Genomic DNA, 12,213 nt, shown 5'->3' with positions numbered 1-12,213 from the left:
CCACATATCACAGTCATAGTCAGTACATTCATCTTCAGATAGCTAGGTGAGACACACACACATAACAAGTCATAGTCAGTACATTCATCTTCAGATAGCTAGGTGAGACACCACATATCACAGTCATAGTCAGTACATTCATCTTCAGATAGCTAGGTGGGACAACCACATATCACAGTCATAGTCAGTACATTCATCTTCAGATAGCTAGGTGAGACAACCACATATCACAGTCATAGTCAGTACATTCATCTACAGATAGCTAGGTGAGACAACCACATATCACAGTCATAGTCAGTACATTCATCTACAGATAGCAAGGTGGGACAACCACATATCACAGTCAGTACATTCATCTACAGATAGCTAGGTGGGACAACCACATATCACAGTCAGTACATTCATCTACAGATAGCTAGGTGGGACAACCACATATCACAGTCATAGTCAGTACATTCATCTTCAGATAGCTAGGTGAGACAACCACATATCACAGTCAGTACATTCATCTACAGATAGCTAGGTGGGACAACCACATATCACAGTCATAGTCAGTACATTCATCTTCAGATAGCTAGGTGGGACAACCACATATCACAGTCATAGTCAGTACATTCATCTTCAGATAACTAGGTGAGACAACCACATATCACAGTCATAGTCAGTACATTCATCTTCAGATAGCTAGGTGGGACAACCACATATCACAGTCATAGTCAGTACATTCATCTACAGATAGCTAGGTGGGACAACCACATATCACAGTCATAGTCAGTACATTCATCTACAGATAGCTAGGTGAGACAACCACATATCACAGTCATAGTCAGTACATTCATCTACAGATAGCTAGGTGAGACAACCACATATATCACAGTCATAGTCAGTACATTCATCTACAGATAGCTAGGTGAGACAAACCACATTCACAGTCATAGTCAGTACATTCATCTACAGATAGCTAGGTGAGACACCACATGTCATAGTCATACATTCATCTTCAGATAGCTAGGTGAGACAACCACATATCACAGTCATAGTCAGTACATTTCATCTACAGATAGCTAGGTGAGACAACCACATATCACAGTCATAGTCAGTACATTCATCTTCAGATAGCTAGGTGGGACAACCACATATCACAGTCATAGTCAGTACATTCATCTACAGATAGCTAGGTGGACCAACCACATATCACAGTCATAGTCAGTACATTCATCTTCAGATAGCTAGGTGGGACAACCACATATCACAGTCATAGTCAGTACATTCATCTCCAGATAGCTGGTGGGACAACCACATATCACAGTCATAGTCAGTACATTCATCTTCAGATATAGCTAAGGTGGGACAACCACATATCACAGTCATAGTCGATACATTCATCTACAAGATAGCTGGGTGAGACAACCACATATCACAGTCATAGTCAGTACATTCATCTTCAGATAGCTGGGTGGGGTGGGGGCAGTCAGGTGCTCTGATAGCTGTGAAACCAACATATCACAGTCATAGTCAGTACATTCATCTACAGTCATAGTGTCAATAAGGTAGTGCGTGACAGTAACACAGTATCACATCAAGTCAGTACTCATCTTCAGATAGCTAGGTGGGACAACCATATCACAGTCCAGTCGTACATTCATCTCAGATAGCTAGGTGCAACCACATATCACAGTCACTAGTCAGTACATTCATCTATCAGATAGCTAGGTGAGACAACCACATATATCACAGTCAGTACAGTACATCTTCAGATAGCTAGGTGAGACAACACATATCACAGTCATAGTTCAGTACATTCATCTTCATGATAGCTAGACTGACAACCACATATCACAGTCCATAGTCATACATTCATCTTCAGATAGCTAGGTGGGACAACCCACATATCACGAGTCATAGTCATTACATTCATCATACAGATAGCTATGTGAGACAACCACATATCACAGTCATAGTCATGTACAAATCATCTCCGATAGCTAGTAGACAACCACATATCACACAGTCATAGTCAGTACATTCATCTCCAGATAGCTAGGTGAGACAACCACTATCCACGTCATAGTCGTACATTCATCTACAGATAGCTAGGTGAGACAACCACATATCACAGTCATTCATACATTCATCTTCAGATGCTAGCACAGACACCAAACATATCACAGTCAATAGTCAGTTACATTCATCTTCCCTCTTCAGATACTGGTGAGACAACCACATATCACAGTCATAGTCAGCTACATTCCATCCTACAGATAGGCTAGGTGGTGACAACCACATATCCACAGTCATTAGTCAGTACATTCATCTTCAGATAGCTAGTGAGACAACCACATATCACAGTCATAGTCAGTACATTCATCTCCAGATAGCTGGGTGGGACAACCACCTATCACAGTCATAGTCAGTACATTCATCTTCAGATAGCTAGGGGGACAACCACATAATCACAGTCATCATTCAAGATAGCTATGTGAACATACCGTTACCTCATACCGCAAACACACAATAGCTAGGAACACCTATATAAGTCAATCCAAGATAGTTACATTCTATCTTCATCAATAGGCTAGGTGAGACAACCACCTATCACAGTCATAGTCAGTACATTTCATCTCACAGATAGCTAGGTGGAAACAACCACATATCACAGTCATAGTCAGTACATTCATCTACAGATAGCTAGGTGAAACCAAACCACATTCATAGTCAGTACATTCATCTTCAGATAGCTAGGTGGACAACCACATATCACAGTCATAGTCAGTACTTCATCTACAGATAGCTAGTGAGCATACAGATGTAACCATATACTATACACAGTCATAGCGTCATGATACATTCATCTACAGATAGCTAGGTGGACAACCACATATCACAGTCATAGTCATAACATTCATCTACAGATAGCTAGGTGGACAACCACATATCACAGTCAGTCAGTACATTCATCTTCAGATAGCTAGGTGAGACAACCACATATCACGTCATAGTCAGTACATTCATCTCAGATAGCTAGGTGGGACAACCACATATGTCACAGTCATAGTCAGTACATTCATCTCCAGATGAGCTAGGTGGGGACAACCACATATCACAGTCTCCAGTCGTACATTCATCAATCAGATAGCTAGGTGGACAACCACATATCACAGTCATAGTCAGTACATTCATCTTCAGATAGCAGGTGGGACACCACATATCACAGTCATAGTCAGTACATTCTCTCACAGATGCTAGGTGGACAACCACATATCACAGTCATAGTCAGTACAGTTCATCTACAGATAGCTAGGTGGGAGTACAACCACATATCACAGTCATAGTCAGTACATTCATCTTCAGATAGCTAGGTGAGACAACCACATATCACAGTCATCAGTCAGTTACATTCATCTTCAGATAGCATGTGGGACAACCACAATACCAGTCATAGTCGTACAGTTCATCTACAGATAGCTGGTGAACAACCACATATCACAGTCATAGTCAGTACATTCATCTCAGATAGCTAGGTAGACAACCACATATCACAGTCATAGTCAGTACATTCATCTCAGATAGCTAGGTGGGACAACCACATATCACAGTCATAGTCAGTACATTCATCTACAGATAGCTAGGGTGACAACCTACATATCACAGTCATAGTCAGTACATTCATCTTCAGATAGCTAGGTGGGACAACCACATATCACAGTCATAGTCAGTACATTCATCTACAGATAGCTAGGTGGACAACCACATATCACAGTCATAGTCAATACATTCATCTCAGATAGCTAGGTGGGACAACACACATATCACAGTCATAGTCAGTACATTCATCTACAGATAGCTAGGTGAGGCCAATCACATATCACAGTCATAGTCAGTACATTCATCTTCAGATAGCTAGGTGAACAACCAATATCCAGTCATAGTCAGTACATTCATCCCAATAGCTAGGTGAGACACCACATATCAACAGTCATAGTCAGTACATTCATCTCAGATAGCAGGTGGACAACCAACATATCACAGTCATAGTCAGTACATTCATCTACAGATAGCTAGGTGAGACAACCACATATCACAGTCATAGTCAGTACATTCATCTTCAGATAGCTAGGTGAGACAACCACATCTCACATTATGTCAGTACATTCATTCTCAGATAGCTAGGTGAGACAACCACATATCACAAGTCATAGTCAGTACATTTCAATACAGATACTAGGTGAGACACACCACATATCATAGTCAGTACATTCATCTACAGATAGCTAGGTGGTGACAAACCACATATCACAGTCATAGTCAGTACATTCATCTACAGATAGCTAGGTGGACAACCACATATCACAGTATAGTCAGTACATTCATCTTCGAACTAGGTGACAACCATATCACGTATAGTCATACTCATCTCACAGATAGCTAGGGAGACAACCACATATCACAGTCATAGTCAGTACATTCATCTACAATAGCTAGGTGAGACAACCCACATATCAATCAGTCGTACATTCATCTTCAGATAGCTAGGTGTGGGAAAACCACATATCACAGTCATAGTCAGTACATTCATCTCAGATAGCTAGGTGGACAACCACATACAGTCATAGTCAGTACATTCATCTCAGATAGCTAGGTGGGACAACCACATATCAAGTCATAGTCAGTACATTCATCTTCAGATAGCTAGGTGAGACAACACAATATCACAGTCATTCAGTACATTCATCTCAGATAGCTAGGTGAGACAACCACATATCACAGTCATAGTCAGTACATTCTCTACAGATAGCTAGGGGAGACAACCACATATCACAGTCATAGTCAGTACATTCATCTCAGATAGCTAGGTGAGACAACCACTTCACAGTCATAGTCAGTACATTCATCTACAGATAGCTAGGTGGACAACACATATCACAGTATTATCAGTACATTCATCTACAGATAGCTAGGTGAGACAACCACATATCACAGTCATAGTCAGTACATTCATCTCAGATAGCTAGGTGGGACAACCACATATCACAGTCATAGTCAGTTCTTCTCTACAGATCTAGGGAGACAACCACATATCACAGTCTAGTCAGTACATTCATCTACAGATAGCTAGTGTGAGAAACCACCACATATCACAGTCATAGTCAGTACATCATCTCAGTAGCTAGGTGGACAACACCACATATCACAGTCATAGTCAGTACATTCATCTTCAGATAGCTAGGTGAGACAACCACATATCACAGTCATAGTCAGTACATTCATCTTCAGATAGCTAGGTGGGCAACCACATATCACAGTCATAGTCAGTAATTCATCTACAGATAGCTAGGTGGACAACCACATATACTCACAGTCATAGTCAGTACATTCATCTCAGATAGCTAGGTGAGACAACCACATATCACAGTCATGTCAGTACATTCATCTTCAGATAGCTAGGTGGACAACCACATATCCAGTCATAGTCAGTACATTCATCTCAGATAGCTAGGTGAGAACAACCACATATCAGTCATAGTCAGTACATTCATCTACAGATAGCTAGGTGGACAACCACATATCATCGTCAGTACATTCATCTTCAGATAGCTAGGTGAGACAACCAACATATCCAGTCAGTACATCACTCTACGATAGCTAGGTGAGACACCACATATCACAGTCATAGTCAGTACATTCATCTACAGATAGCTAGTGGGACAACACATATCACAGTCATAGTCAGTACATTCATCTTCAGATAGCTAGGTGGGACAACCACATATCACAGTCATAGTCAGTACATTCATCTACAGATAGCTAGGACAACCCACATGTCATAGTCAGTACATTCATCTCAGATAGCTAGGTGGGACAACCACATATCACAGTCATAGTCAGTACATTCATCTTCAGATAGCTAGGTGAGACAACCACATATCACAGTCATAGTCAGTACATTCATCTCAGATAGCTAGGGTGACAACCACATATCACAGTCATAGTCAGTACATTCATCTCAGATAGCTAGGTGAGACAACCACATATCACAGTCATAGTCAGTACATTCATCTCAGATAGCTAGGTGGGACAACCACATATCACAGTCATAGTCAGTACATTCATCTTCAGATAGCTAGGGTAGACAACCACATATCACAGTCATAGTCAGTACATTCATCTCAGATAGCTAGGTGAGACAACCACATATCACAGTCATAGTCAGTACATCATCTCAGATAGCATGGGATACAACCACAGATCACATCATGTCAGTACATTCATCTCAGATAGCTAGGTGAGGACAACCACATATCACAGTCATAGTCAGTACATTCATCTACAGATAGCTAGGTGAGACAACCACATATCACAGTCATAGTCAGTACATTCATCTCAGATAGCTAGGTGGACAACCACATATCACGTCATAGTCAGTACATTCATCTTCAGATAGCTAGGTGGACAACCACATATCACAGTCATAGTCAGTACATTCATCTTCAGATAGCTAGGTGAGACACCACATATCACAGTCATAGTCAGTACATTCATCTTCAGATAGCTAGGTGAGACAACCACATATCACAGTCATAGTCAGTACATTCATCTACAGATAGCTAGGTGGAGAACAACCACATATCACAGTCATAGTCAGTACATATCTTCAGATAGCTAGGTGAGACAACCCATATCAATAGTCAGTACATTCATCTACAGATAGCTAGGTGGACAACCACATATCACAGTCATAGTCAGTACATTCATCTACAGATAGCTAGTGGGACAACCACATATCACAGTCATAGTCAGTACATTCATCTCAGATAGCTAGGTGAGACAACCACATATCACAGTCATAGTCAGTACATTCATCTCCAGATAGCTAGGTGGGACAACCACATATCACAGTCATAGTCAGTACATTCATCTTCAGATAGCTAGGTGGAGAACCACATATCACAGTCATAGTTCGTACATTCATCTCAGATAGCTAGGTGGGACAACCACATATCACAGTCATAGTCAGTACATTCATCTACAGATAGCTAGGTGGACAACCACATATCACAGTCATAGTCAGTACATTCATCTCAGATAGCTAGGTGGACAACCACATATCACAGTCATAGTCAGTACATCATCTCAGATAGCTAGGTGGGACAACCACATACTCACAGTCATAGTCAGTACATTCATCTACAGATAGCTAGGTGGGACAAACCAACATATCACAGTCACAGTCAGTACATTCATCTCAGATAGCTAGGTGAGACAACCACATATCACAGTCATAGTCAGTACATTCATCTTCAGATAGCTAGGTGAGACAACCACATATCACAGTCATAGTCAGTACATTCATCTTCAGATAGCTAGGTGAGACAACCACATATCACAGTCGTAGACAGTACATTTTTCCACAATAAAAAATAGCATTGCTAGCAAAAAAAGTTGGGGTTTTTTATTGGGAGAGGGGGGATAATATTGAGAAGTCTTCAACACATGCTAGTCCCAACCCGGTCATACCCCCCCAAACCAACCCAGTCATATCCCCATACCTCCCAACCCAGTCATATACCCCCAACCCAGTCATATCCCCATACCCCCAACCCAGTCATATCCCCTACCCCCCAACCCAGTCATATCCCCCATACGCCCCAACCCAAGTCCATATCCCCATACCCCCAACCCAGTCATATCCCCCATACCCCCAAGAACCCAGTCCTATCCCTACCCCCCAAACCAGTCCATATCCCCATCAACCCCCCACCCAGTCATATCCCCCATAACCCCCATCCCATCTATCCCCCATACCCCAACCCAGTCGTATCCCCATCCCCCAACCCAGTCATATCCCCCATACCTCCCAACCCAGTTTATATCCCCATACCCCCAAGCCCTCATATCCCCCATACCCCCCAACCCAGTCATATCCCCATACCCCCAACCCATCATATCCCTACACCCCACAACCCAGTCATATCCCCATCCCCCAACCCAGTCAGATCCCCCCTACCCCCCAACAAGTTCATATCCCCATACCCCCCAACCCAGGTCATATCCCCCCATACCCCCAACCCAGTCATATCCCACACCCCCCAACCCAGTCATATCTTTAACCCCCAACCCAGTCCTACGCCCCTTCCCGTCATATCCCCATAACCCCCAACCCGTCATATCCAATCCCCCAACCCAGTTATATCCCCCATGACCCCCACCCAGTCATATCCCCATCCCCCCAACCCAGTCATATCCCCATACCCCCCAACCCAGTCATATCCCCATACCCCCCAACCCAGTCATATCCCCATACCCCCCAACCCAGTCATATCCCCCTACCCTACCCAGTCAATATTATCCCCAATACCCCACCCAGTCCTATCCCCCATACCCCCCCAACCAGTCATATCCCCCATGACCCGCCACCCAGTCCATATCCCCCAACCCAGTCATTCCCCATACCCCCCACCCAGTCATATCCCCATACCCCCAACCCAGTCATATCCCCCATCCAGTCATATCCCCCATACGCCCAAACCAGTCATATCCCTTCCATACTACCCCACCCAGTCATATCCCCCACCGGCATATCCCCCATACGCCCCAACCCAGTCATATCTCCATAACCCCCAACCCAGTCATATCCCCATACCCCCAACCCAGTCCATATCCCATACCCCCAACCCAGTCATATCCCCCATCCAGTTCATATCCCCATACGCCCCACCCAGTCATATCCTCCATACCCCCACCCAGTCATATTTCCCCCATACGCCCCAACCCAGTCCATAATCCCCATACGCCCCAACCCAGGCATATCCTCCATACCCCCAACCAGTCATATCCTTTAACGCCCCCAACCCGTCAATACGCCCCAACCATCATAACCCCATACCCCAACCAGTCCATATCCCCATACCCCTAACCCCCAACCAAGTTCATTCCCCATACCCAACCCAGTTCATATCCCCAACCCCAGTCATATCCCCCATACCCCCCAACCCAGTCATACATTCCCCATACCCCCAAACCCAGTCCTATCCCCAACCCACAACCCAGTCATATCCCCCATACCCCAACCTCATATCCCCCTACCCGCCAACCAAGTCATAATCCCCTGAAACCCCCAACCAGTCATATCCCCCATACCCCCAACTCAGTCAATATCCCCCATACCCCCCAACCCAGTCATATTCCCCCAACCCAGTCAATATCCCCATACCCCCAACCCCAGTCATATCCCCTATACCCCCCAACACCATGTCATATTCCCCCATACCGCGCCCCCAACCCAGTCATATCCCCTACCCCCGAACCCCAGTTCTATATCCCCAATCACCACCGCAACCCAGTCATATCCCCCATACCCCCCAACCCAGTCAATATCCCATACCCCCAACCCAGTTCATTATCCCATACCACCCCAACCCAGTCCATATCCCCCTACCCCCACCAAGTCATATCCCATACCCCCACCAAGTCATATTCCCCCCCATACCCCCCCCCCCCCCCCCCCCCAAAAAAAACCCAGTCATATCCCACACCCCCCAACCCAGTCATATCCTTTACCCCCACCCAGTCAAGACGCCCCATTCCCGTCATAGCCCCATACCCCAACCCATCATATCCCCAACCCAGTTATATCCCCCATACCCCCAACCAGTCATACCCCATAAACCCCCAACCCGTCATATCCCCATACCCCCCAACCCAGTCATATCCCCATACCCCCCCCCAACCCTTCATATCCCCATAAGGGTCCCCCCAACCCAGGTCATATCCCCCTACCCCTCACCCAGTCATATCCGCCAATCCCCCAACCCAGTCATCTCCCCCTACCCCCCAACCCAGTCATATCCCCCATACCCCCCAACCCAGTCATATTCCCCCAACCCATTCATATCCCCATACCCCCCAACCCGTTTTTCACCCATATCCCCATAACCCCCAACCCAGTAATTCCCCCATCCCAGTCTAGCCCCCATACGCCCCAACCCAGTCATATCCTCCATACCCCCAACCCAGTCATATCCCCCATACCGTCATATCCCATACGCCCCAACCCAGTCCAATCCTCCATAGACCCCCAACCCAGCATATCCCCATACCCCAACCCGTCATACCGCCTACCCCGCAACCCAGTCCAAAAAAAAATAAATTTTTTTCCCCCATCCCAGTCATATCCCCCATACGCCCCAACCAGTCATATCCTCCATACCCCCAACCCAGTCTCTCCTCCACCCCGTCATATCCCCCATACGCCCAACCCAGTCCATATTCCTCCATAGAACCACCCCACCCCATGTTCCTATCCTTTAACCCCCAACCCAGTCATACGCCCAACCAGTCAATACCCCCCATTTACCCCAACCCAGTCATATCCCCATCCCCCAACCAAGGTCATATCCCCATACCCAACCCAGTCATATCCCCCAACCCAGTCATCTCCCCCTACCCACCCACCAGTCATATTTCCCATACCCCCACCAGTGCATATCCCCATACCCCACAACCCAGTCCATCATCCCCCTACCCCCCAACCCCCGTCATATCGCCCCTACCCCCCCAACCAAGTCATTAATCCCCACTTCACCACCAACCCAGTCATATCCCCCCATACCCCCAACTCAGTCCATATGTCCCCCATAGCCCCCCAACCCAGTCCCTATCCCCCAGACCCCAGATCATTCATCCCATACCCCCACCCAGTCATATCCCCATGATACACGACACCCCCATACTCAGTCATATCCCCCATACCCCCCAACCCGTCATATTCCCTCCATTAGCATAGGATAGGTTTTTGGTTTATGTATTTACCCCCCAACCCAGATGCATATCTGCCCGCCTTTACCCTTCCCCCCCAACCCATCATTATCCCCATATCCCCCACCGTCATATCCCATACGCCCCAACCGCAGTCATGATCCTCCTACCCCCCACTCGCAGTCATATCCCCATAATCCCCAACCCAGTCATATCCCCATACGCCCAACCCAGTCATATCCCCCATCCCAGTCTATCCCCATACGCCCCAACCCGTCATATCCCCATAACCCCCCACCCAGTCTATCCCCAACCCGAGTCATATCCCCCATACGCGCCCAACCCAGCATAGATCCCCCATACGCCTCAACCCAGTCATATCCTCCACTACCCCCACCCAGTCATATCCTTTACCCCCAACCAGTCATACGCCCAACCCACGTCATATCCACATACAACCCCCAACCCAGTCATATTTTCCCCAGACCCCAACCATTCATATCCCATACCCCCAACCCAGTCATATCCCCCAACCAGTCATATCCCACATACCCGCCACACCCAGTCATATTCCCTACCCCCAACCCAGTCATATCCCCATACCCCACAACCCAGTCATATCCCAATACCCCCAACCCAGTCATATCCCCCTACCCCCAACCAAGTCATATCCCCCATACCCCAACCCGTCATATTCCCCCATGACCCCCCAACTCAGTCATATCCCCCCCATACCCCCCAACCCAGGTCTATCCCCCAACTCGAGTCATATCCCCATACCCCCAACCCATACATATCCCCATACCCCCCCACCCAGTCATATCCCCCCATACCCCCAGACCCAGTCATATCCCCTAAACTCCGCCCAACCAGTCATATCCCCAATACCCCCCAACCCAGTCATATCCCCACACCCCCCAACCCAGTCCATATCCTCTTAACCCCCAACCCCAGTCCATACGCCCCATTCCAGTCATTATCCCCATACCCCCAACCCGTCATATCCCCCAACCAGTCATATCCCCATACCCCCACCCCAGGTCATATCCCCATAACCCCCCAACCCATCATATCCCATAACCCCCCCAACCCAGTCATATGCCAATACCCCCCAACCCAGTCATATCCCCCGACCCCCTAACCAGTCATATCCCCAATACCCCCAACCCAGTCATAATCCCCCATACCCCCCAACCCAGTCATATACCCATACCCCCAACCCAGTCATATCCCCCTACCCCCAACCCGTCATAATCCCCATACCCCCCACCATCATATCCCCTCCCCCAACCCAGTCATATCCCCCTATCCCAGTCATATCCCCCTAGACGCCCCAACCCAGTCATATCCTCCTACCCCCAACTTATGACGATTCATATCCCCCCAACCGTCATATCCCCCCATTACGCCCCAATCCAGTCATATCTCCATACCCCCAACCCAGTCCATATCCCATAC

This window comes from Salvelinus namaycush, unplaced genomic scaffold (assembly GCF_016432855.1).
Source record: "Salvelinus namaycush isolate Seneca unplaced genomic scaffold, SaNama_1.0 Scaffold96, whole genome shotgun sequence".
NCBI lineage: Eukaryota > Metazoa > Chordata > Actinopteri > Salmoniformes > Salmonidae > Salvelinus > Salvelinus namaycush.
This window is presented reverse-complemented; position numbering follows the sequence as displayed.